General features: G+C 40.6%; 1 long non-coding RNA gene across 1 annotated transcript in view; it reads right to left on the reverse strand.

Moving 5' to 3' along the window:
* Positions 1-2651: 2651 nt before the first annotated feature.
* LOC137477821 (uncharacterized) overlaps positions 2652-27763 on the reverse strand; it is a 42635-nt gene continuing 17523 nt past the window's right edge. Inside the window, exon 4 of the long non-coding RNA XR_011001201.1 lies at positions 2652-27670. This is a non-coding gene — a long non-coding RNA (uncharacterized lncRNA). The remainder of the gene's footprint in view (positions 27671-27763) is intronic.

Below are 27763 nucleotides of genomic sequence, written 5' to 3' on the forward strand. Positions count from 1 at the left end.
GCGGTGACCCATTAACTTCCCAGACTATTTTTACTCTTCACCACTTCAGGTTAATTTGCAGTCCCTTTTGCAGCCAGCGAAGCTGCATTGGTTGTATTACTTCAAGCAGCAGACTCTTATTCTGAGACTGCATACCAGCTCCTTTAACTCCATTACCCAGCTCTTTTCCTCTTTCTAGCACTCTGTCTTTGGTGTTATCAGGGTGCTAAATCTTACTTGTTTTGCTATGCAGATGACTTCAACTGGGCATTGTCACTTCCTTAAACAGTGTAGTAAATGCTTATCATTCCTCAATAACTCCTTGCTACTCAGCAAAGCAATAACTTTGCAGCTGCTGTTTTTATCTCAACATCTGTTTCTTTCCTCTTGCCAGTTTCTTGGGATAAAGAGAAAAGTTTTTGTCTTAGTTTCCTTTCCACGGCCATTTGTGTTGGAAAAATTTTGGGTCTTTACAAAAAGATTTTCCAAAACACCTTATCAAAGCAGCTCTTTGAATAGTTTGAATTTTCCACAGTCACTCTTTTTATCAAGTACTTTGGGGGTAGTTTGTACAGGATTATGATTGATGAATACCATAAAGGTCACTGGAGGCTAAAAAGGAAATGGAATAAAAGGTTTTGGTCCTTTTCTTCTAATGATTGTTACTGAACTGTTTCTGAATCTGCACTGAGCTGTTCTGCTCTGCACAGCCTGGGCAGCTCATGAACAGCAAGACTTTGTTACCGTACAGGGCTTCAGGCCACCAGCAGTAAAGCCCAGATCCTCCACTAGCAAAATGCTAATCCCTGGAATTATTGCTTTTCTATTTTGTGATCCCAGCCCTAGACTTCTCTGGATTCACTCCAGACCTACGTCTTGAGACTCCCCAAACAGTAGATGCTTTTGGCTTTCCATTGCCTCTTCAAAAGGGGCAGGCAGAGAGACTGGCTGCTGTAATTGCCCAAAACAACCCTGTGCCAATTTGAAACCAGGCCAGTGCTGGAGAAGGGCAAAACACTTGAGTTATCTGCAGGGCTGCCACAACCCTGAATCAGAACAGTACAGGTCAAAAAAGGGAGTTCCACTAATCTGCAATTTCCAGGCCAGAGCTTTGTATTTCAAAGAGCAATTGGAGACTTGGCTTGACTCTGATTTGGAACAAAAGCCATATATTTCCTAGTTCCCTCACAGAAGAAATCACTATCTCATCAGCAGCTTGCACCAGAGCCAAAAGCCCAGAGCTTTTGGAGCCAGAGCTGTGGCTCAGCACAGGCCCTGAACATGGGGAGCTGGGACATGTTGGCATGAGACCCAGTTGAGCCAATGGGAAACCAATTCCTCCAGCTGCCCAGCTGGCTCCTGGAAGAGCACCAGCACAGCAAACATCTCCTTTGGCACAAGAATTCCCATTTTCCAGCAGTATTCACAGCCTATTCTCTCCCTCCATCCGGAAAGAGGGTTCCAAACTCACAAGAGATTTGTTCCTCAGAAAACTGTCTGCTAGGTCCCAGCACTCTCACAGTATTGTCACTAAGGCCAGACTTCACTGTCTTACTTAATTCTCCTCCAATCCTCCCCTTAAATATATTGCAGTCTTTCTCAGTCATGTTCCTGCAGACTATTTTCCTAAATTAACATATCATATGCACAATTTTCAATTTAGCATTTCTTGATTCCATTCACATAATTCCTCAGGAATTTTCTGTGACAGCAGTATTTGAGCTGTACGTTAAAAGAGGATTAATGCTTTAAAGAGAGAGCAGTTCCTCTTAGGTTCCTATGCACTACTGCTATGGGATTTGACTGATTGCATTAAAAAAAGAGATTGAAATTAGTTTTCTTTTTGCAATTTTGTAGTGAACAAGTGAGAATAACCTCCAGGAAACAGCAAACATAATAGTTGTCTTTTTTAGGTTTTCAAGAGTTTTAAGCATTAGTAATGGGATGCCTTAATAAAAAGGAAGTTACACTTTGTAACAAAATGGAATATTATAGCCTTGGGTGCCTACAAATTTTCAGAAGTTTTGGAAATCCATCTAGACAACCGCTGCATGTCTGTAGAGAGTGGCACAAGCCTGATTGGTAAGACCTTTGAGTGTATGATCTTAATCAGCAGTATGTTGGTCTATACTTCATTTCAGTCATAGGGAGGTTTGTAAGGATCCCTGGCTTCAGGCTGGATGACCTGTGTTCATTGCTGAATCACAGTGCAATTCTCACTAGTGTCTTTAGGTCCCAACACTCTCATAGTACTGTGACTAAGGCCAGACTTCACTGTCTTACTTAATCCAATTCTACCCTTAAATATACTGCAATCATTCTCAGTCATGCTCCTGCAGATTATCTTCCTAAAATAATATTTTTTATTTCTGAGAATTTTGCAAGCCAAGTTAGCTGTAGTTTAAGCTGATACCTTCCACCTAGAGGAGGTTTTTATACTTTCAAAATTGTAAAAAATCACTGAAAGCAGGAGGTTACAATAGCACAGGTGAGAGATCTCTGGAGAGCTCCAGGGCAGGAAAAAGGTGTGAATACTGGTTCTAGATTTGGAAAAGCTTGAAGCTGTAATGAGGTTATGTCAGATAAAAAAAAGTAACTCAAAATAATCTTTTCTACCACCATAACTGCTGTTGTGAAAATTAAATAATAAATCATTCTCTAAGAGGAAGCAATTTTAGAAAACAGTTTTAGATCTGAACTCTGACAACCATCATGTGCTTTTTGCACACCTTTCACAACACAATTTAGTAGAATGACACTTCATATAAAGAACAGAAAAATTAGGTGTTTCACATGTGCTGGTTTCAATCCAGAAGAAGAGTTCAGCATGGTTGCTAAGATTTTAAAATAAATTAACTCATCTATTTAAGCTAAGTACAAAATTAGAAACACTTTGCATCATAACATTACCTCTGTGCACTTTCTGGAAAATGGAAGTGGATAGTTTGAAATGTACCCAATTAAATACAAATAGCTTGACTAGTAGCTTGCCAGGACCCCGAAGTACTACCTGATTTGCAGCTATTGTAACTGAGCACTTTACATATGCTCTTGTTTATGTATCAGTACATTATTAATAAACTTGGCCTGCAGCTTCCATACTGCACTACAGGACACTGAACAAGAGAGCACCAAAACTTAGCATGGCCATAAATCCCATGGCAAATGACCAATAGGTGTGTTTTTTCCTAACGTATTTCCATACAGGTCACCAATTCTGAAAGAATTGAGGAAACAGTATCTGTAAGGAGAGCTGAATTGCTACAGTTCATTTTATTAGTGCCACATTGATGGCACACGTGAGCAACTTTCCAGTACTGTGGTATGGAAGAAAAGACTGAGAACTCTGCATCCCAAACCAGCTGTGGTAGGCAGCCATGGTGGGCAAGAACACGGCTAATCTCATTAAAGCAACAACAGAATTTATGCCCAATTGTATGGGCTAGATGGCTTCATCTGAAGTTTTAACATACACATACAGTTTAGCAAATGTAAAGTTCACTGCAATCCTCAGAGCCTGAAGCCAGCAAAGGATGAAGAGAGACCTTTAAATGTCACTGGAGCAGAAAGTTGTTTTGCAACCAGTCCTGCTAGAAAAAAACATGTTTAAATCTATATGGAGCAGAAACTACTTCTACTCTGATAAGATGCAGCCTTCCTCTACTTAAAAGAATAATTGAGATAAGAAACTAACCCTGTCAAGACTCTTGAAGACTCAAAAAGTTGAGAATGGTTATAAAGTGGGGATAATCCATCAAGAGGAAAGAGGTAATCATTAAGGCCAATGTCTTTATCGCCTGTGTCCAGGGAATAATACTGAGCTGAACTGGGAAATGCAAAGTACCTCCTTTGATGCAGGCTGCCAATGGGAAAAACAAACACATTTAGGGGTGGTTTCTGTTAATTTCTTCATGTTCTAGATGTTAACCTCCAATGCATCTATTTTCAGGCTGTAAGACTGGCTGCCTGGCCAGGATCAAAATCTCAAGCGAGCTGAAAAGAGCTTTTTGAACCAATCTTTATCTTCAAGCAGAGTGGGGAAATGCCTTTCTAATTAAGTGACCAATATTTGCACAGAAATTCTCAGCAAGGATGGAAAGAAATTCTAAGGAGGAAAATGGGGCCAAGTGAGGCAGGACTATGTGGATGCAGGAAGAAAAGCTGGCCAGGGAGCAGAATTTGCTGTGATTCCAAAAGCCAGCAAGGTGACTGAACCCACAACTGGAAGTAGTGACTGGCCTACAAGCACACCATGGATCGGGGAAGAGTTAGGTATTAAACCTTCATTTTATTCTTTCATCTAATTTCATGGTAAAAAAAACTTGTGGGTAATTTAAATTTTTTTTTTTTTTAAGTTAAAGAGACTTTCAAGTCTTCTCTCAATACTTAGGAGTAACGTGTAAGTACATCTGTCTCAAAGGTTTGGCCACAAGGGACCTGTTAAAAAAACACAACAAATTATTTATTGGGCACCCATAATCTTATATTCCTTGTGCTCAGCTACAATTCAGGACATTTCATTCAATAAGCAGTCTTAATATGTTCCACTTAAGTCTCTAACTCATTGGTTTTATTCTGCCATGAGTATGGAAACATTTACATAAACATTATAAAACTGTCAGTAACATCACCACTTCTTCTACCTCAAACATTTAAAAAGTTTATGGGGTTTAGTTTTCTACGTATTAGAAGTAGAGTTAAAGATTTACTGCTATTATAGTCTCTGATATTGCCTAACAGTCCTTAGCCAGTTAGATAGGGTAACTAATATCCATAAAATTTTAGTTACATTACAGGGAAAAAATTACACTCCACACATGGAGAGTCATAATTTGGAAAATAAAGCAAAAGTGCATATAGAGGAAGCAGGAGAAAAAAACAGAAAATTACTTTGTTGCAACTAACAGAGACAAAATGAGTGATTAGATTACCTCACACACTCTTTGCATACAGTGCCTTACAGGGCTGTAATAAAAAACCTGCAATTTTTCATAGTTTTAAAAAACAGCTGCCATTGCTTCAGTAGCCTGGTGAAAATAACCCGAAATAGAAAATAGCCACAAAATAGGCACGCTGGGACAAACACAGAACCATGCATTTAATATGTGCTGTCACAGATTTATCCATCCACGGGAGTGTGCAACCACACACATGCACTTTTGCAGCCTTGGATCCACGTGAACTGAGCAAAGGTTTTGGGGATGCCCTTTCTCTCTCTAACATATACAGGCCACACTCATGCCTAAGTTCTGGGGGGTTTGCTCCACTCCAGTGACACAAAGCCATTGTAAACCTTGTTCAGCTGCACAGCAAAATTGGATTTACTGCACCTCTGAATCTCTAAAGCATAGGAAAACATCTGAAGCCTACCAGTAAGCCTGGCTTCCCAAAAAGCAGTATGTGCACCAGAGATGATGTGCTTGCAGTGTATGTTTTATTCCTGCCATCACTTTTCTCTCTCAGACCACCTTCATTAAAAGGCCTTTACATTCTCTGAGCAATATTTTACTCGTCATACAAAAAAAAAATACTTGGTTTAGCTTAATCTAGAAATTTTACGGCTTATGACAAATAAAATTTTTGAACTGATAAACAAATCCATGGCTGTGACTACTCAGTGAAATACCCTGGCGTACCAACTGTAAGATCTTCAAATTATTCCAATTATATATGAGTCTGAACAGAGTTATCTTGCTTCTTCAGTAACAATCAAACAGCAACTGCTAAAGCTGAGTTGTACTTGTGAATTTCAGTTAATGTATTTTACCTGAATTTCACTATTTGTGATATTTCAGTCCAGCTGAAACCAGAAGAAAATTTAAAAGTTTAATTATTTAGGAAAGGAATAGCTCAATATCTCATGCCATTTTCCCTTCCGTTGCTCTAGCCAATACCACGTGCATATGCCCTGAAATTGCAGCAGAGGATTCACAGTGGTGCTGAGCATTGCATAATTACAGGAGTGGAGCAGCGTGCCCAGGTCCTGCAGCGTCAGCACCAGTCCCTGGAGGCACATAGCCCAGAGACAGACAGGCCTGAGAACTTCCCTTATGGCCCTAAAGTCCATACTGCTATGGCAGCTGACAGGGCTGAAGCATGGACCAGGATGATAGGATCAATTTTGGAGCATGGCCCACCAGTAATCAAAATTTTTGTACAGCAGCATGAACACATTTGCTGCTGTATTATTTCAAAGCCTTTTTTGATAAATTTTTCTCTTAAGATCCTTTTAATAGATAGGTTTATTGAATGAAAACTTTCTCCTACTCCCTGTGATGATCAACCATGTTCAGTGAGAGCACTAGATAAAATACAACACGCCAGGAAGAGAGAATAACAGAAGCTTTGAATAAGGTTTGCCACATACTATCAAGTGTTCTCTAGATACAAATATTTCATGTTTAAGGTGTGAAGTATTTTCAGGAAAACCACTTCAACCCTTTTTTTAAGAGAATTAAACTACCACTTCTACTCATGTCAGTACTGAGAGCTGTAGCTGCCCAGCCCTGCTCAGTATTTATCTCCTATAAAATATTTACACAGTCAAGACTCCTCCCACTAAGAAATTAAACCACTTAAAATGTTATCAGCCTCAACTGCTTTATACTCAACACTAAAAATAAAGGGAAGAATTGACTCCGAGATATGTTTATCCATAGCAGCTTACAGGACTGGAACAATTACTCAAAAGAAACCAAGTCCTTATACTTTATTAGAACACTTCATGGTCAGAACAGAAGATGATGTTCAGTGACAGTGTCAATATCCCATTCAGCTGAAGAAATACAAAGGCAGATGGGGAAAAAAAATAAGGTGAGCCAAATGGCAGAGTCATCGCCAAATCTAAAGTAAAAGTCCTTGAAAAGGCACAAAGAGCAACTTATTTTTATCTTTTCTTAACAAGTCATTCACACATCTTCAAGTAGAGTGTACATTATAAGAAGAAAGAAGGCTGTCAAGACTTAAGAGAGTAACAGAGACTAGGCCGACAGGATAAATGGAGAAAACATGGGAAAATCTTGCTTTGCAATGAGTATTGCAATCTTGTCTTCCAAGTCAATCAGATATCTACCTGGAAATGATAAGCCAAGGAGTAATTTTCCATGTAAATAAATGAGCTGTGTATGCAATGATAATCCCCTCCAGGGGAGGTTTGGATTAGATATTAGGAAAATCGTCTTCATCATTTTTTGTAAGGAAGTGCTGTCAAGCATTGGAATGGGATACCAGGGTGATAGCAGTGGTGGAGTCACCATCCCTAGAAGCATTCAAAAAACATGTGAAGGGGACACGTGGGAACATAGTTTAGTGGTGAACACAGTAGTGCTGGTTAACAGTTGGACTCAATGACCTTACAGGTGTTTTCCAGCCTTACTGATTTGATAATTCTATGATATTGGCACTATGACTAAGAATGCTCCCACCAGGCCAGAGGCTCATTGTTTCTCTGCCTGTTTCCTCCTCATCTAGAGAAGCAGGTTACTATTAATAATAGCACTAAAGAATTGTTCAAATACTTTTGTTTATAGCTTCACGATGCATTGTTTTAGCACAGTGGCAATACTCAGCATTTCATTTAATACTGCTAGATCTTGAAGACTTGCATTGGTATTTAGCCATCTGACACACTGTGCTTCATAATATCCATTGTGTTCTTTCAGCATCTTTCCTGTCTAGCCACCAAAAAACCTCTGAATTAATCATCTTCCCAGCTCCACTGCCCCTGCGAGCCAGAGAGCACAGCTTCCCTCCAGGTCAGGTCAGGTGGCTCCAAATCAGCATTTCTGAAATAATGAGCTCTCCAATTAAAAAGATGTCTTGGAGTGATGGATATATGCTATAGCAGAAGCCAGAAGAATAAAAGATATTTCCTGCAATGAAAACCCTTACTTTTGGCTACTGTAGAAAAATGAAAACCAGTAAAGACAAAGTAGAAAGAAGAGTCATTACTTTTCTGGATTTGCTTCAAGTGTATATAACAACCTATCACATTTGGTTCAGGCTTGCCCTGGATCATTAATAGGTCATTCTCAGTAACTCCCATTCCACGCAGGACAAATATTTACACGTATCTCGGCACACATAGCTTCTAGATATATATATCAGCCATAATACTAATTTAAAAGCAGGTTTCTATTACTTTATGGCTCAAAATACAGTGACTCTGCTTTGGCACTCCGTAGTTGCATTCGGCGACAGAAAACGCATTTAAATATCCAAGGACAGGAATTATTTTTAGAGACATCAAGTAGCTGGATTCATTGCAGACCAAGCTGAGCCAGACACAGAACACAAGTCTAGACTCACATCTATCCTCAACAGACTGAGGAATATCTTCAGGAATAGAAAGGACTTGCAATAACATTCAAGCAGAAAGAATGTGTTTAGAATTAAATGCTATCACACACCTCTGTAATGGGCTTTGTACCCTCCTATTATCACATACACTGAAGCATAAAGTAATCAAGCTAATTCTTTTTCTTGCTTTACATTGTCCTATACTTTATAGTTCTTTTTACAAGAATTGCTTAGAGGTTATAAGCACTGCTCTGTGCACAATCACAGCATCTGAAATGTTCCTGCTGTCTGTTCAGTCATCTGAATCTTTATTTCTGTTCTGCCCAACAGCCTTGACCAAATGATCAGCAGTGATTTCCTAACATCCTTGATGAGTTCAAACATATTGATCCCATCACCCTGCAGTCTTTTCTCAGAAATAAATAACTTCAGTGTTGTAGATGTTTTATTAATATTTATGCACCCTTATATCATATGCCGTGTAAGCTTCCCTAAGCCAACATCATAAAAAAGTAAAAATTCGAGTGTATTTTGAGAAACTTTCTTCCTATAAGTTCAGGGGACATTGTAAATGGGAGGTGCACTTCTACAACTCCAGTTCTAGTTCAAACCTATGGATCTATTCCCAGTATAGGATTACACACTTAAAATTCATAGCTCATACTTCCAAAAACTTCAGTAAATCCAGAAAGAATGTAGCTCAAACTATCCACTCTCTATTAATGGCATAATGACCATCTCTTCTTTTTATCAGCATGAATCTTACAATCATGAATTATAATAAACACAAATCTCTGTGATTTGCAAATCACAGAGGCAAATTCTCACACAAGTTAGAATAATGTTGAAATGTATACAAAATACCAGTATGTACATTTGCAAATCTCATTACATATAATAAGTCTCAGTAAGATATTATGGTTAGGACATCACATCCTATTGGTACCACAATATACTCTTACATAATTATTTAAGTACAAGCACTGCTAGATTTCCACAGGCCACAGGAATTTAGATTAGTGTCTCAATTAAAATACAAGGTCTTTCACTTCAAAGATTTAGTAGATTTTATTTGCTCTAGACCACAGCAGCAGCTATCACACAGCATTCATTCTCCTGTTAATGTTGTGCAGTAATTTGCGTGAGCCCAAATAATTGCCAATTTGTTATCTTACAAATAGATAAAGTTTATCAGTCCAGTGCTGCAAAATACTCCATACAGGAAAAATGATGGCACTAATTGGAGCATCTGATCTTCAAATAACATGGAGGTTTAGGGGAAGAAATTTGACAGAAAATCTGGAAAGCAGAAAAGCAACTGTTTTGGAAGTCTGGGGAGTATTTCAGAGGCAAAAATTTGGTGATTTTGTTCCAGTACTCTGTTTCTTAATTACTTATCCATATTTTCATGCCATGAGGGCATTAACAATTTAAAACTCCATGAAAGACAAGATAAAGTTCCTGAAGGCACCCTCTGAAGTTGGAAGTTGGGCAAGTCTATTCAGTGTCTGGCCAGACCTGAGGACACATGAGCAGTTCCTGGACCTCGTAGCTATTGGTGCCTCTCCTCTCTGACTTACACACAACCCTTTCTTTGAAGAATCTGTCTGAATGATGTCCTGCTCCAAACCAACCATCAAAGGGCTGTTGAGATGATATTCTATTATTAGGTTGCTCAGTCCTCACCCCATTTGTTCCTAGTTCAGGCAACAGCACTGCTCATTGAGGATTTATTTATTCACAACCACATGTGTATCAGATGCCTGAATATGTAAAATTATAACACTTCAAAACAAATCCTCCATGTTGAATTCGAACTGACATCAAAATCTTGCCCAGTGAATTTTTGTATGCATTGGAAAATTGCTTTTCACAATAAGGATCACAAATTTTAGCAGATAGCCATCTCTGACACACTTGACTTGCTCACTTCATTTTGTTTTCTATCACAAAAGAAACAGATTTTTTAAATTCTCCTTTCATTCAAGCAGATCCCCTGTAGTCACCAAGATGCTTCCACATTATAGCTACAGAATTATATGGTGGAGCTTTGAAAAAAATTTGAGATGGAAGGAAATTTGCAAATTGAACAGGAACATATATATCTATATTTTTCAGCATGCAAATGAAGGGACATGCAAAAAGCAGAAGAGTTATAGTCCATGTAATATTGTATGACTTCTTCACACTCATTTTGTAACATTTTAAACACAACCGAAAAGCTGAATACTTGGTGTTAATGTACTTTAGCTAATGATGGTTTCTTTACTGAAATGGAGAACATACTCCCTTCTATTCCTCTAAATCCTTTCCTAACACTTGCCATTTCCACAGCATATGTACAACTGTTTTTTGAGGTCAAGCCATCAGCCCTGCTGACCTCCACTGGCAGCTCCAGCTTCCTTCAGACAATGTTTCCAACATTGCTCTGCTCCTTCCACAAACAAAAGCGTCTTACCAAACCCATCAAGATATTTTGAACCTTGTACTGTCCAACCAGTGGTGTTCAAACCCCATCCCAGGAATGTGGTAGAGCTTCAGAACTCAGCACACAAAGCTCCTGTGACACCCAACACATGCCACATAGTGGTACATGGTATAGTGAGATTTACTCAAGGAGGTAAATTCAGTTTCATTATACCCAGCTGACTTTTTGGAAAGTTTCAGTGGTCATAAAGATGAAAACACTGGGAGCCAATAAAGTCAGAATAATTTCTACTCTCTCTTTTTAACCTCACTGCTGTATGGACAAAATATCAGGAACACAGATTTAGCAACAGTTCAAAAATAAATAAAGTACAGGTTCACAAGAGTCTTGTGAAAACTAACATGCATTTTATACTTTCCAAACCACAAGAGAACAGAACTAGAGGATTCCATCTCATGCAAAATTGGAAGTCTGTCTTATACAACTTGTTTTGGTAGTTTAGGTGTCATTCACAACCAGATTTCTGCATGCAAGTGTGCTTTCCAAAACGCTGTGCTAGCCACACTGGTCAATGAAATCTGAGGCAAATTCTTTTATTCCCAGGCAGGTTGGCACCAAAACCCCCATCAAGGTGAGTTTGTACAATCCCTGAGAAGATTTCTGCCAGCTGCCATAGCAGATAACCAAAAGTAAGTAAATTAATTTTCCTTGTAGTTTTCCCAGGCCATTCTTTCCAGAAACTTCAGTGGTTACACACTTAATGATCCGTATGATATTGTGTGTTCACAGGGAAGTAATTAGAAGAGAAATGACTGTTTTCAGGCAATTAGATCACCGTTTCCATCCAAATGTAACAATTAAAACAAAATTAGTTAAGTTTCATTCCCTGTGCCACAACAGGAACAAACTACTCAAGAAGCAAACTTCAACTGGTAATACCCAATACAAATACTTTTGCTTAAATTAAAATGAAATGTCACTAATATTGCTGATGAAGCATCTGATGTCCTTCCCATCTCTTAATTACAAAAAGGTAAAATAAGCTTCATGTTAGTATAAATTTCCTCTTTTACCTCAGACCTAAGCCTCAGATTTTGAGGAACAGAAACACCTCTTTTCTGTTATTTTAACTTTCATTTCACCTTTCTATAGAGGAGGTGATTTACAGCCACAAATCACTAAAATTGCATCTGCCACTGTTACATTTTTCTGCTTCTTCATAGCTGATTTCAGCATTTTTTGATGTCACAGGGTATAACATTTTATTGACCAACAAAACATCCTGAAATACATTTCTATCTCCCTCCTATTGATTTAAGTCAAGCTGGGCAATCATTTCAAATCAGACATTTTACAGTCAGCCAGAACAATCTGGAACAGACAACAACAAATTTTTTTATGCACAAGTGGGTGCATGAAGGTCTCAAAAAATCACAAAATATGTGGGGTTTTTATTCCAAACTCAATAAACAGGGTCTCATCCCCAAAGAATCAGTTCTCCACAGTCTGTCAAAGAACAGAGACAAGGTGAAAGACTGGAAAAAAATACCTCAGAGTAGAAGATCTGAGGAGATCAATCCATTTGGATTATCAAATGAAAGGTTACATGGTGGCTTGATCACAGCCTCTTGCCATCCACAAAAATTTGACAATCCTGGAATACAGCATGCTACAGCAGACCAGACTGAGAGTAGCTCAACAAACAAGATGCAGAATAAAGGGAAGGTTTTAAGTAACTGGGTATCAACCACCTGGAATTAGAGGTCATGGGCTGATGTAGATCTCCTGCAACTGGAAAGGCATGGTTTTAAAAAATAGAAATGCACTTTGTCAGTGGCTTTCAAATTGTTCTATTTGTGAAAAACTTCAGAAGAAGCAAATTTCCCAAAACCTTCCTATAAATACTTCAAGGCTACAAATGAAAGTATATATACTCTTTTCTTGTGTTACCTTTCTTTGGTAACTAAATATAATATTAGGACCTAAAAACAGCACACAGACCACTGGTCTTAATCACTAGCACTTAGTTCAGAGAAGCTTAGGTGGCATAAGAGCCTCCACTATCAAATCACTACATCACCTTCATCATCTCAGGTTCTGTGAGAGCTGCTAGAACATGGGGAGAACACACAGAGATAATAAATACTTCAAAGGTCCTTTGGAGAGGTACAAAGAAGATGATGCAGCAGGAAAAGCCAGCAGAGGATAATGACTCCAAATGGACTGGCCCCAAACTTGCCAAGTGGCAGTAACACCCATCAAGATGCATACTTTCTAACTTATGCAAATGGTGTTCCCTGCTTGATTGGTACCAAATATGATCTACCTCTCTCAGTCCAGCTTTTATTCAATGGTAAAGAATATCCTAGGGAAAAATCCTACATTGAAATTTTTGTCGTTTTTGTAAGTGAAGCCACAAAGAAAAAATGTCTGGTATGCTAATCATTTCCAAAGCCTCATAATTGTTTTCCAATAGAAGGTGATGATGACATGATGGCTCTCTGAAGACCTATTTTCAGGAAAACTACTTTCCTATTGTTTCATGCATTAACTATAAACCTCATGAACATCCCCATACTCTAGAAAGTATTTTCCACACTACAAGTAAAAGTTTGTAATCTACAAAAAGTGAAGTTTATACCATACAAAACTCTAGGAATTACATAAGTGCACACAAAGCTACATGTAAAAGGGCGAGGCTTGCTGCCTCCTTCAGCATCTCCTGCCCAAAACTGCTCAGTCCATACTCATGGGACAGGGCTTGGAACAGCTCCACAGGCAACACAATGCTGTAAAGACCTGGTAGGGAATACATAAAGATATTCTGTAACACTTGTGTTCATGTGGAAATCATTTCTATAAGTTTCACCAAAACTGTGTAATTTCTTTAAGAGACATAAGAGTCTTTTGTTCTTATACACAAAATCAAAGCAAGTACCTAAAAGTTTAGTACAGGGAGGATCGACACAGAGTAGTAACAATAAATAGCATATTACATTCTTCTTTTAATTGCTGAATGGCATTGCTATAATTGCTTCTGACACCAATGTCATAAGATTTCATTTGTGAAGTCAAGATATGCCACCAAGTTACTCAAAAGACTCATTTTTAATCTGCAACTCCTATTAAAACTAATATGTGTAACACTTCTCTAACATTAACCAGCAGAATAAGGCATAGCAAGTATAAGATATATGACCAAGGTAGAGAGTATAAAAGGTATACATTGAGCAGACAGCTTTCACTTTAATTTTAAATGTGAGGGGTTTGTTCCTATAGAGGAGCAGCTCTTTTGAAAGGTTTCTGCTGTTCTTGCCTTGCAGTCTTCAAGCCATAAGAATTCTCAGTGTGATATTAAACAATGAGGGACCTCTTGTTCAATGCATGTCTAACATCAGCAGTGAACTCTGTCAAATATACACCCGCACAACAGCATGGAATATTTCCTGTGATACCTCTGCAGGGCTATTTAAAAGCATAAGCCTGATTCAAGAACAAGTCTTATTTTTACATTGCAGCCTGTACCTGATTTTTGTGGAACAAGCACTTAAGCTGAGGTTTGCGAAGAGGCCACAGCAGTGATCTCTCTGAGAGGGATGAGGTGCCAGGGCTCTGGAAGGTTTCAGTGGGTATCAGACCCCATGCAGAAGAAGGACCACAGGCTGGTGGCACTCGTCCGTGTTACCTGGGCACAGCTCCCAGGGGAGTTTTTTCTCCTGGCTAGCAGCAGGACTCGAGCACAGAACAAGGAGACTGCTTAGGACCTGCCTATACCACCCTCTTGGGCATCAGGTTGTAGCAAGGGCTACAAGTTACATCCCCAAAGAGACATTACCCACAGGAGCAGCTGATGACAACAGCTTCCTCGTCTTTGTCTCAGCTGCTCAGGCACCAGTCACATAAAGTGATTGCCAGTACATGCAATCCTTATTAATGCCTGCAGTGGCAGAAGTGCCGATTCCGTGGTGCCAGAAAATGCTACTTACTCATAGAAGAGGTATAATGACATACTAAACTACTAATAATTTAGCCTGACTCCAAATCCCAGGGTGCCTTGTCTTCCAGTAAATATCCCATAACAGCCACCAAGCAACGAACCTGCCATCATATAGCTGAGCAGTAGAAAAATGCAGAATGACTAGCTAATGGTGTGTGCTTTTATATTAAAGGGGTTTTTTTGTGTAATGGATGCAGGGAGAAAGGAAGTAACATTACCAGGGATGAGGGAGGAATATTCAACCTTCCTTTGGGATAGCCTACCAGTAGAGCAGATCTGAACTGGGTACCATGTGGCATTTTGGTGGTATTTTGCAGTATTTATATAATGCAGTTTCTGGCTCTCTCCACTGTAGCCACAGAGCCATCAACACAGATCTTTATAGTGTGTTTGATTTTAACTTCCAAACAAATTCCCCATGGGCTGGTATATCCAAAAATACTTTTTTTTTTTTTTTAAGCCAGATTTCAATCCTGGTTTTAACTTTAAACCACAACATGGGATCTGCTACTCTTTTGCAAACAGACCTTCACAGTACTAAAATATGTTTCCCAAGCCTGCAGAGCCCATTTAGTTCCAACACATTGGAAGTTTTACTCAGAAGTTTTGGCTGGATGACCTAGGTCATAATCTATGCTTGTCTTTACTTTGTTGATCTTTCGTATAGATTTAAATTGAGAACATTTAAATAACAAATCGAGCATTGTCAGTGTTAGGATTTTTCCAGTCTCTACAAGTTCCCTGGCTGGCTGCAGTGCCAGCTATGGTCTTGTTTTTCTGAAGTCACGGGGAATCCAGTCCCACATTGCTATGACTAGCTGTGAAACTCAGTTCAATTGCAACAGCACTTTTTTCCTTCCAGCAGCTTTCAAAAACCCAGGAATGACAGAGTTTTCTATCTAAAACTGTGTCCAATTTAAATGAGTGATTTATTAAAACTGATTAAAAAGGCTTAAAGAATATTTAAAAGACTACTAAATGTCAACAAGTCAAATGTGCTAGTTATTTTAAAACAATTATTCTGACATGCAAATGGAATTTTTTGAATATACAGAGTCGGGAAAATCATCTTCCATACACAGTCAAATACCAAATGATAGTCCAAAACTGCCTTTTTGGTTTGAGAAAAATTAAACTATTTAGAGCCAAATAGATTTCTACTTAAATCTCAATTTCATTTTCCAGTGGACTATATTATCAAATAAATTGCTCACATTAGCAATAAAGGAAGCATTTAGAGCAGAGAAGTATTTACAGGGTAATTAGTAATTGCAATGAAAGACCCAGTCTAGTAGAAAGCAAAGAGGGAATTTTGTCAAAGGTTAGACACAAGATATTTGAAACAGCTGCCTCCTCTGCTGGTGTAGATCCAGGGAAGGCTCAAACCCAGCTCCCTGGCTACTTCTGCATTGCAATGGCTCAAAAGGAAAGCTGAGGGAGGGGAGAGGAGTCAAATTGGGCGAGAGTGGACTTTTTTGGTATCTCCATCACAATTTGAAGCAGGGAGAGGAATGAGAGAACAGGCCTCAAAAAGGGAGCTGCTACAGAAATAATGTTCAATGAAAATGCAGTTTTCTCAACACAGAGCATCAAAGTAGTAATGAATGGCTGAGATCACTCCAGGTGCCTTGAAAAGTAGTGAACCCCCATCTGTAAAGACCTCCACAAACACCCTAAGCCTAGAAGCCATTCGTCTATTACACAAAAGTAGTCTCTTCAAGGGAAAGCAGGCAGCACTTGTGAGGGCATTTGAGAGCCATCCTCACTAATGCTTACCTGCTTCCTCAGTCAATTGGCATCAATACCATCGGGACAGCAAGGAACACTCACAAAGCTGCAAATGGCCTTTACCCAGAGGTCTCCCCAGAAAGGAAAATAATTCTATCTATTTTCAAGAGTGAGCATATACTGACATCAAATGGTGGAATAAATCTTCCTTCCCTATTGTCTGTAAGGTATCCCTTGGTTTGGAACACCAGTTTCCAACCTGAGCTATTTCCCTGAAGGTAATGGCCATCTACCCAGCATTTTATCCATTCTCCTCTTCTGAAGGCTTCAGCTTGCTCTAATCAGGGGAAAAAACTAATTAAGGGGTGCCTCTCTGTGTTTGCCAGGAGAAACATGCTCATTTGTCTGACAGCTGTCATAATTCATAGCAACCAGAGTAATGGATAATGTACATTTTACTCACTTAGAAAATAATAATGCTGATCATTAACAGCTCAATGCATTAGTTAGACCTGAGAGTGGTTAATCAATCTGACTCAAACTAGGGATATCAAATTTAGTAGGAGATCAAAGTGAAAGGAAATCATGGCTTTTCCAACACATTTGAATTTCCAGCATGGGTGCTGAATAGGGGCACCATTCAAGAGGCTCTTTGTTATGAGACAAAGGTATGAAGCAAATCTACAAAGCAACTGCTAAAAATGCAAAGGAACTCTTTCACATGTAAACCAGAGACAGTGGAAGGAAATCTGATCCCAGATTTATATCCAAAAATGCAAACTGTGTATCTCTTCTGCAGGTTCTGTGCACCTGCATGAATCCACACATACACACACACGATACTCTGGCTAGAGACTCACAGCACTCTGGCTACTAGTTAGGATCAATATTTCTCACAAAAACAGCCCTGTATCCCAGCATCATTAACACCTTGGAGGTTCACTACCAAAACCTCTATCCTGTATCAGAAAGGGATTGCTCCTCTTGGCTTTCTACTCCTGAGGCTGATTCTGGATTACTGTGTCCTGATTTGGGCTCCCAAGCATAGGAAAGACATGGATGCACTGGAGTGAGTCCAGTGGAGGATTACTAAGATAATCAAGGGCTGCAATTGCACCTGAGAGAAGAGGCTGAGAGATGGGTTTGTGTCACTAGAGGACACAAGGGAAAACTACACACTACAGCTATGGTCACAATGAAGAGACTAATTTACTTCCTCTGACTCCAATCATTTATAGTTCTCAAAAGGTGCCAGTGGATTGGAGGGTGAACATGCCACCTCTCCAACAACATTGGACAAACTACCAGTACATCAAATTTCTCTGCCTCTATGAAAGAATGCAAAACGATAGGTCGTTTACAGAAAGTTGCGTGAGAAGGCTTTAGAAAATCCTAAGAAACCAGGGCAACAGGTTTGTTTAACCATCTAAAGAGGAAACAAAAGGGCAAATCTTAATGCTGTCAACCACCACATCAGAAGAAGTTCACAGAAAGGGTTATCAAACACTGCAACCATAACAAGTTGTGAAATACCCCATCCTTGGGCAGGACTTAGCCAATCTGATCTAACTTGGAAGGTGAAGCAAACCATGAAGCCAGCCATGTGGAAACAACATCCCCATGAAAGTCATTCTGTTATATGATTCTGTTATCTGGAACTCAAATTAGTTGTCATAATTTAACACTTTCTACTACATTACCATGTGCAGTGTAGTAGTTTTTCTTTTCTTTTTTGAAAAGAAAAATAGTCTAATAATCAATAAATTAACAAGCAACCTGAAAATATGCTAGTTTAGGTATAAAAGTTATTAATTTAGATCCCCAAACTCTCTAAAATGAGGAAGAGAGGGTCAACTAAACCAGAAGAAAATGTATCATGCATAAAGTCCTCTCAACGTGTGTTGCACTCTCCAGCACTTAGTCTGGTTTTTTGGTGCCTTTTAATTCCCTTTTTTCTCTAATCTTACAATAAAGTGGTACATAAATATACACTAGCATGTCTCAGAGCTACACCAAAAATAAACTCACACTGAATCCCTGGCACTACATCCTGTGTGTAATGACAAAAGGGATAAATACAACCCAAGCACATATAATTGCAAAGCCAGATGCAGTTCCTTTTTGGAGTCCTCTATTTCCCTGATTTTCTTCTCTGATTTTCCAGCAGTGGGACTCCTGATCCAGTTCCAACTCTTCAATTATTGCATTTTCTCCAGAGCTCCAATTCTCTCTAATTTCATGCGTTTTCCAGGTGATACCCTGTGTACTGTAGGAGTGGTCTGGCCTTAATCTCAGTTTTCACACCAAGTTCAGCCAGCAAATCCTTGCCCACTAGTGCATCAGCTAAGCTGTCCCATGTTTCTTATTGCAAAAAAAAAAAAAAAAAAAAAAAAAATTGACATCAAAGACCATATCAGGAGGAGAGGGCTGCAAAACCCAGGATTAACAGTTGGAGCCATCAGTGCATCATGAACCAATAGCTATGTGATTACTAGACAGATTCCTGCTCCAGGGACAAAATGCTCTCACACTGCAGTTACCACTCTGGCCTTTGATCTGTGTGCCTACTCTTGAATCATGAGCACTTCTCAAGATGCAATTGGCAATGCAAACAGTGGCTTAGTAATATGCAGAAAATATTTTCAGCATAATAAAAATGTTTTCTCATGTTCCCAATGTAACAGATGTCCTGTTTAATTGCCCTTGAAATGCAAAAATATTTGGAGTTGTGCATAATAATCAGAATAAAAATTTGTTTAATAAACAAAGTAAATGTTGTCTTCAGAGAATCCCAGAATGGTTTGGGTTGGAAGGGACCTTAAAACTCATTCAGTCCCACCCCCTGCTGTGGGCAAGGACACTTTCCACTATCCCAGATTGTTCCAAGCCTCACCTAACCTGGTCTTGGACACTTCCAGGGATGGGGCAGCCATCCCACAGACCTTTTACAGCTTCTCTGGGCAACCTGTGCCAGGGTCTCACCACCCTCACCTATTGGGAATAATTCCTTCCCAATATCCTATCTAACTCTGCCCTCTGGCAGTGGGAAGCCATTCCCCCTTATCCTGCCACTCCAGGCCCTTGTCCAGAGTCCCTCTCCAGCTGACCTGGAGTCTCTTTAGGCACTGGAAAGGGCTCAGAGGTCTCCCTGGAGCCTTCTCTTCTCCAGGTAACACCCCCAGCTCTCTCATCCTGGCTCCAGAACAGAGAAGCTCCAGCCCTTGGAGCATCTCTGTGACCTCTTCTTAAATTGTTCCAGGAGCGCTGTTGCAGCAGACCTCTCATTAGGGGTAGAAATGAGCCAAGATACAGACTCTTGTGAAAAGGGTCAGGGTCACAGACAACATGAAAAGGGTCCCAAGTTTATTCTTTACAACTTAGCAATCCTGACTGACTGCAGCAAGCTCCTACTGTTAGCTCCCCTGGCAGACTGACTGCAGATATTTCCTGCTCAACTATGACTGCATGTATTAGTTTGGACACTCTGACTGCAGGCTTTTCCTGCTAGAATATGACTGCAGGCTCCAACTGCAGCCCCCTCACTAACATCACCACAGATCCCAACTCTCTTCTTTATTTCACCCATCCTCTAGTTCCTCTGGGATCATTGTTCCTCCAGGTCCTCTTCTTCAAGGTCCTCCCAAAACCAGTCAAATCACCTCTTTTATCACACTTTTCTTTATTAGTCACAGCTGTGACTCATTATAGGCAAGGCTGTTCCTCTTCTTTAGTAATTAGTACAACTGTGACTTACCAGGGGCAAGGTCACCTGTAATCCCTTCTACACCTACAGAGTTCCACATCCTTCTTGCACTGCACATCCCAGAACTAGATGCAGAACTCCAGGTGGGGTCCCATAAGGGCAGAGCAGAGGGGGAGAATCACTTCCCTCAGCCTTCTGGTCACACCATTTTTGATGCAGCCCAAGACGTGTTTGGTTTCTGGGTCCCAGTGCACACATCCGCAGAACATCCAGCTTCCCATCCACCAGCACCCCAAGTCTTTCTCAACAGGCCTTCTCCATCTGCTCATCCCCAGCCTGGATTTGTACCAGGGGATGCCCCAACCTCATGCCTGGAGAAGCAGGTCATCCTCAGTGCATTCAACTTCAGCACCCCACTCATGGATCCATCCCACCACATTTCCACGATGCCAGTAAGATCACAGCCCTGCAGATGTACATGTGTCTAACTCCTCCTGATTATTCCCAGGCTGCATAGATGCATTGAGGATCCCTGATGCTGACTGTCTTCAGGTTGGGTCCCTGATGAAACTGATTGGAGTGGCTGGGATTCCTTTATGCTGTTCTTCAGGTGTTCTCCTGCTGACCTGAGATTCCTCTCCAGGCATCTCTTGATGTCCAGGTCTTCAAAAACAGGGCAGTAGGGTGTTGGGGCAAACACTAAAAAAATCCTGACATGCTTTATATCAGGGCAAGAAATACCTTCATTTTTATTGTGACCATGAACAAAAAAATATATTATTTGCTAATATTGGAACCTACATGTCAGCATTTAGGAAAGAATGCAACATTGGGCTAAAATTGCACTTACAGAGTTTTTCAACTCACCCTCACCATAAAATAATAATTAAAGCTATTAAAATTTCTTATCAGGATTCTTAGATTGCTTGGATAACTTTCAAGACAAGTAAATCACTTAACCTTTCTTATGTAGTTCTACATTGTGTACAGGCACATAGCACAATAAACATAGAAGATACCATAGAAGGGGAAATCAAAGGATGCTTAATCTCAAAATCATCCATTGTTCAATTAATTTCATAAGTCACAAGAAGGGATGCTAGTGGGGGTTTAAATTTTTTCCTTTTGTTTTCTTTCTCTTGGGGAATTTTCTCCCATCTGTTGCTAAGAAATAATAACAACCAGTACTTAAGAGAGAAAAAAGGTGTAGCCATGGAAGAGGGGAGGAGTGCAGCTGACTGCTACGCTCCTATCTGAGGGACTTTTTTCTCTTGGGAAGGGCAGAGTTACCACGAGATTTTGGGCTGGGGGAAGGAGCTGGGCACAGCCTCTAGCTCTCTCTCACTCTCAACATCGCAGGGGAGACGGGCTGCGGTCGCTGTGGGGAGAATTCTACTGCAGGGTTCCGTCTTCTGCTGTCCTCTCCTACCGTGAGTGAGGCCCTGCTCGAAAGAGCCGCCGTTGCACTGGGACCTTATGAACACTGGAAAGGACCCTCATCATCTACTCACGAGCCTCAGGGGGAAACCCAGGATCCCGAACCCCGCCAAGGGGAGCCTTTCCTGGCTGCGTTCAGGGGCTAGGCAGCCGCCACTGCCTAGTCCTATCATTTCTCTGCCATTGCTCTGGGTTTTTCACTACCCTGTAACCCCACACCCCCTGCCTGCCGGAACACCCCTTGGCTCCTGCTACGGCTGCCCAGTTTCTGATACATTTAATTTACTCATCTGGCTCGCCTCCTCCATTCCAGCTGCTGCTCCGAGGTCCCTGCTACAGCTCATTTCGCCATCCAGAGGAGCACTGTGACCGGCTGGCCCTGGGGGTTCATGAGGGCAGCCCCTTCTCCATCCCTTCCGCTGGCCGTGCCCGCCATTACCGCGTGAGGGGGAACGGGGCGGAGCTCGCGCCACAGCGCCCCCTGCAGGCGCGGGGCCGCGCCCGGCCAGGAGCCAGCAGCGCCCCTGCTGGCCGTGCCCGGAACTGCACGGGGGGAAAGCGCCGCGGCCGAGAGCGGCTGGGACTGGGTTTGTGCTCTGGCTGCTGCTGCTGCCCTGGCTGGGTTTGTTTGCCCTGTTATACATACACATACCAGAAAAGAACTGCCATTCCTTCACCCACAGCTTTGCCTGAAAGCCCCTTACATTCAAAGTTCTATTAATTCAAAGATAAGGGGCTCACACTTTCCATTCCAAGGGAGGTTTCAGGCTTCCTTGGCAGACACCTGTCTTTCAAACAAAGACATTTTACTAAAAACTAGTAAAGAAATGCAGCCACAATGAATCATAAAAAGATAGCTGCTATTAAAAAAATTGCCTTCCATTTCTCCTGGGCATCACTCCCCTTCATTTTGCCTAATAATCTCCAAAAAAAAATTCTCAAGCTTGCTTTCTTGAATGCTCTTGGCTTTTCACCTTCCCACCCTTCCTGTAAATCCTCAATCCAGCCACCACTTTATGGCTACTGCAGCTCAAGCTACTGCCTAGAGCCATATTTTTCGACCAAGTACTGACTGTCTTCTGCTAGTGACCAGTGGGTCAAGCAGAGCGTTAGCCATGCTGGCCTCTTTTACAGTGCATTAGATTCTTACAAGCACTTGTGAAGGCAGTTCAGCAGCAGACACTATGAGAAAGCTGCTTTACACCCTACCTTGAAAGAGAATATGCAGCCCTTGCCCCCACCTCCTCCATCTGCAGCCCTCCATGGTAACCTGGATCCAAAAAAACCCACTAGGTTCAAGAATAAAAGCTGTTTCAACATATAACAAGTCTAAAAGGCTCCAGCTTCTCTCTATTTCTGAAGCACCAAGGGGTGCTTTGAAGTCGAACCCTCTGGCCTTTCTCATGTATGACTATTGCTGTGGAAAGGGAAAACAGACCAGCACTAAAACAAGCTCCAGATTCCATTTGCTCCAAGAGGGATGCAACCTGGCCCTGGAGCTTACATTGCGTTTATTAGACAAAACTTCCTTGTTTCAGAAATTTCAGTTCCCTTTACTAGGGCAAGAAAAAGTAAATCAGTTCTGTATGTTCTGTAGTAAATAAAAACATACACAGAATTCAGACTGTGACTGAGGAAGATTTAAAAATTTAGTTTTGTTCCACTTTTTCTCCTTCTCCAAATGGACTCCTCCTCAAAACTAACTACATGTACCAGGAATTAAGGTGACTTGGGCTGCTGAATCATACTTATGATAGACAATACACATTAAAAAACAGTTAAACAATTGCACACCAAAACCCAACTTATTTCCTTATTATATACACCTGGCAATGTATTTTATCAAGTTGCTTTTGTATATCAGAACAGTCTCCAAAACTGGCAAAAAAATCTGTAGCTCATCCACAATTTGCATGCTGTATAAGAACTTAAACATATATTCACCACTGTTCATCTTTCAGAAATGCAGGTTTAAGCAGAAATGATGACAATATTTGTAACTGCAGCAGAGGTTTAATTATGAAGGATTTAAAGAATCATTGGAATAGGATTGCATAAAGAAAAACATTTTTTAAATGTTAATGGAAAATTGACTCTTCTTTACTAGAACAAAAAAAGTGTTAAAGATCATGAAGTACTAGAGACCTTGCTTAACTGGCACCGATCTTGTATAAAATCTTAACCCTGGCCTGCAGTAATTGAACCCAAAGTCCCTTTAAGCTAATATTAGAAATTGTGTTTTTATGGGCTCTGATAAAATATGACTTTTTTTTCTTCAGTGGTCCTCTGCAGGGAAGTGAAACCAAGATTATCATAATTTTAAACCAATTAAAGATCAGTCACTTCATGTGATCAGTAAATGTATTCTATTGAGATGGCATTTCCAGCCTCACACAGAGCCATGAATATGAAAAAAACTTATAACCAAATTATACTTTGGTGTAGTTATAGGTTTTATTCTACTGGTACACAAATGAAGGGATAAGATATACAAATCAAGACTGTCAAAATAGCATTTTAATGCCTCTGAGCAGCCCCAAGTTACATAGGTTTCCAAAAAGCTACCAAAAAGACCTTTACAATTAGAAGGATCACATCTTGTTTTGCCTTCTCCCTCTACAAAATGTCAAGTCTGGATCAGTTTAAAAAATTATAATTACCTTCCCCCTACCCAAAGTAACAGAATTTTCAAAACAAAATTTGCAAAAAATGCATATGCACAAAATATTTCATATAGATTGCAAGCAAGCAAAGCAACCAAGAACTTGAAACAAAATAGGGTTAATTTCTACAGCTTAAATGATAATTGCTACATTAACACATTTACCCCAGCACCATGGAAGATGTGCACTGGATGAATCAATGACACTGCAGAATCAGGCAATGATGGTGCAATACAAATACTACTTAACACCTCTCTTGTATTCTGTTCTCCTCAAGAAGCCGTGGGGATCTCCTACACCTCCTGGCTGAACTGTGCTAGAGATGTATCAGTTTCTCTGGACAGGAAATTTCTCACATACTTTGATATAAGAACTTCTCTGGGAGTAGGTCAAGTAGAAGTTAGACAGGATTTAATTTGCTGATAGACCCTGGGTGAGATGCTACCCACCTGGGTTTTGCCAGCACCAGCAATAGAAATCTTACTTCCTGCAGCCTGAAATGCAGCTCAGAATTTCTAGTAGAAATTTACAGACCAAACTCTCAACACAGCTTTGTGCTTAGTAATTTACTTTTTAGGATATGTTGGGGGAAAAAAAATATAACTTTCTTTTTATTACTTTCTTCAGTATTTCACTTTCCCTCCTGGAAATGCTTTTGATTTCTATTCTCATTATACTCTACCAGGTTGCTGATTTTCTTCCCTTTAATTTCTTCCTTTGGGTTAAAGCAATTAATAATAAAAGTCACATGAAAGCCAGAACTACAGAGGAAACTCTGCATTCTAAAGACTGTTCTTGGAAAATCTGTCCTTCAACTGGACAGGTCTGGTGGCCTGGAGAGAAGACAGGAGATGAAAATGAGCCAATCTCTCTGAATCTTCAAAGCCAAAGGAGTCCTGCTGCTTTCCAGGCACTGGGAATCAGCAAGGCCATCCCCACAGGAGAGACCCAATGCAGCGATTACTTTGGGGGCCTTTCATGGTCTTTTGGAGGCACATTTCCACAGAATTCCCTAAGGTCATCTTTTCCCAGGTCTGTCTTAAAACACGAAACCTGCACAAGTCTAAACGCCCTGGGCACTGCTGCAGCCCTGGGTAGTCATTACTTCCCTGCTGCTGACAGCAGCTTTCAGAGCTCTCCTGAGTACCCCCCAGCAGAGGGACGAGCAGCTCCAAAGGCCTTCCAAAGCCCAAAGAGAGACTCTGTAACCATGCTGTGGTCCTCCCAGCACACTCCTTGGTCACCATGATCCAGGTGCACAACGCATGCATCCCCTTCAAGCACAGAGATGGTTCTTTGGATTATTTTTCTTCTAGTCATTAATAATTTAGGTTTAGGAGTAGTTACTCACTACACTCTGTACAAATCAGACTGTTTCTGGCTTTGCATTATTTCTGACAGTGTGGCTAATAATTTACATGACATTGTGTCTCACAAACATTAAATAACCAATTAGCAGTATTAATAAAACAGACCTTCCACTTTCCATTTCTGCTCATTAATAGGTACATCAGCCCTGCATTAAGAAACAAGTTATGCATAAAGCACATCTGCTGTAAATCTTGCTTTAAATTATAGCTGCAGGGTTAATTGAACACCCCAATCTAATCTCTCAGGACTGGCAGTGCAGCATGCTGTACTGCATCAGCATTTTCACTTGAGCTTATTATTTTAAACAACTACAATAAAACAGTGGCATCAAAGAGAAAAATGGCATTGGGGGGAAATATATAAAAACAATGGCCCTGTTGAGGTAACCAGAAAGGGTTCTATTTTAACAGGCTCAAGAATAGCATTTTTCATATTTCAGCACATTTAAAGCTACTCCTTTATATTTCCCGAATTCCTAGTCTGCCCTATATCAAGGCTATGCTATACAGGATATCAAGAACAGAACAACAAAATCACTCAGGTCATGATGATATGGGAAAATTATCTGAATTAGACACTTCAGTCTGTGTGGAAAATCGCTCCATGGAAAGCCAGCATCCACAAAGAAGACAGAGGAGTCCCGCAATTTTATTTGAATAAAGGGAGAGAGTCCACTGGGGCACACACCCGCAGGGTTTTCTCTCTCAAGGTTTGGGAGGACTCAGCCCCTTTTACCCCAAACTCCCGGCTGCACGTTGCCCTCCTCCTTTCCCCACCGGCTGAGGTGCTAGGAAGGTACAGCCTTCCCGAACTGCCTAGCACGTATTCCCCCCTTCGTAAATGTAATTTCCCCCCAAAGTTCAGAAACTCAGGCTTGTGTGGGCCCATTTGTCTGTTTCAGGATTTAAACTGTCTGGGGTCTCTAACAAACCTGTGGCTTGAAGCTGGTAGAGACATTCTCCTATTAACAATATTCTCACAAACCCTTGGGTATTACCAGTTTTATGTTTCTTGGTATTCCCACTCATATCTGACTGCTTGAGTATGTTGTCATTAGCACTACTAAGTCCAGAAAAAGTTGCCTTATTTTACAAGAGTGACATGAATTTAATAAAAGGGCCTTTACTGAAATTCAGCCAAGCCCAATCCAAACCAGCTAAATCAACCTTGAAGGCCTGCGCATTCTGACATACAAATAAGCTATTTGTCACACTTTTAATCCATGTGTTGCTCTCTCTGTAGCTATTTGTTGCATGGATTGTAAGCATTGGCAATAGCTCCAGACCTCCCCCAAGGCATAGGAGAACAGCCACCTCTTGCACTTAATAAAACCTAGCAAGAAGGGAGCTATCAGCTGTGTCAGTGTTCCAGGTCTTTTTCAGCAAGGTTCAAAACTAGAGCACTCCTTTCTCACTATAATGCTGAAAGAAAATGGCACTGAAGCAACAACACCCACCACAAATACAGACCTTTAGCACCAACTGCCAGCACAAACTATTCACATCTACTGCAAACAAAACACATACTGACAAAGAGCACAGCAGGATATGAATACCTACTACACAGTCTTAGGGAGTCTGTGTGCAAGCATATTCTAATTTTTAAAGTTTTTTTTGTTTCTAAACCAGGTGATTTCTTAGCAAATCACTGAATTCTTTTCAATGCAAACTGTGTCTGAATTGTAAGTCAAAGGAGCAAAGGAAATTATTCATGGGGAGTGGTTTGAGAAATTCTAGTGTTAGACAGCAAAGATAACTCTTCAAAGGAGGGAAGTGATGAGGACAAAGCACTCAAACCCTTCTATTCTCAGTCCCCCCACTAAAAAAGCCAGATAGGGACAACAGCTGACTCACCTTCCAGTGTCTCAGGAACAACACATGTTTAATATAGCAAGTCAAAAAGGCAGGAGCCTCTTCTCCAGGCAGGAGCATACAGTCAGATTCCAATGGAAGAATGATGGTGCTTAAGGCAAGCAGAGCAACCAGGAACCAGGAGCCTCAGCTGCTTGCTCACAGGCACAGCAGTGGCTGCTGCTGCTGTCAGTACTGGCAGCACGCTGGTCTGCACTGTTAGAGGGTTGGAAATGTGACATTAACAAGTGGGACTGGAATAGCAAAATTTATCACCTTTCTTTCTAATGTCTACAGACAATAGGGGCA

This window comes from Anomalospiza imberbis, chromosome 8, assembly GCF_031753505.1.
Source record: "Anomalospiza imberbis isolate Cuckoo-Finch-1a 21T00152 chromosome 8, ASM3175350v1, whole genome shotgun sequence".
NCBI classification, from domain to species: domain Eukaryota; kingdom Metazoa; phylum Chordata; class Aves; order Passeriformes; family Viduidae; genus Anomalospiza; species Anomalospiza imberbis.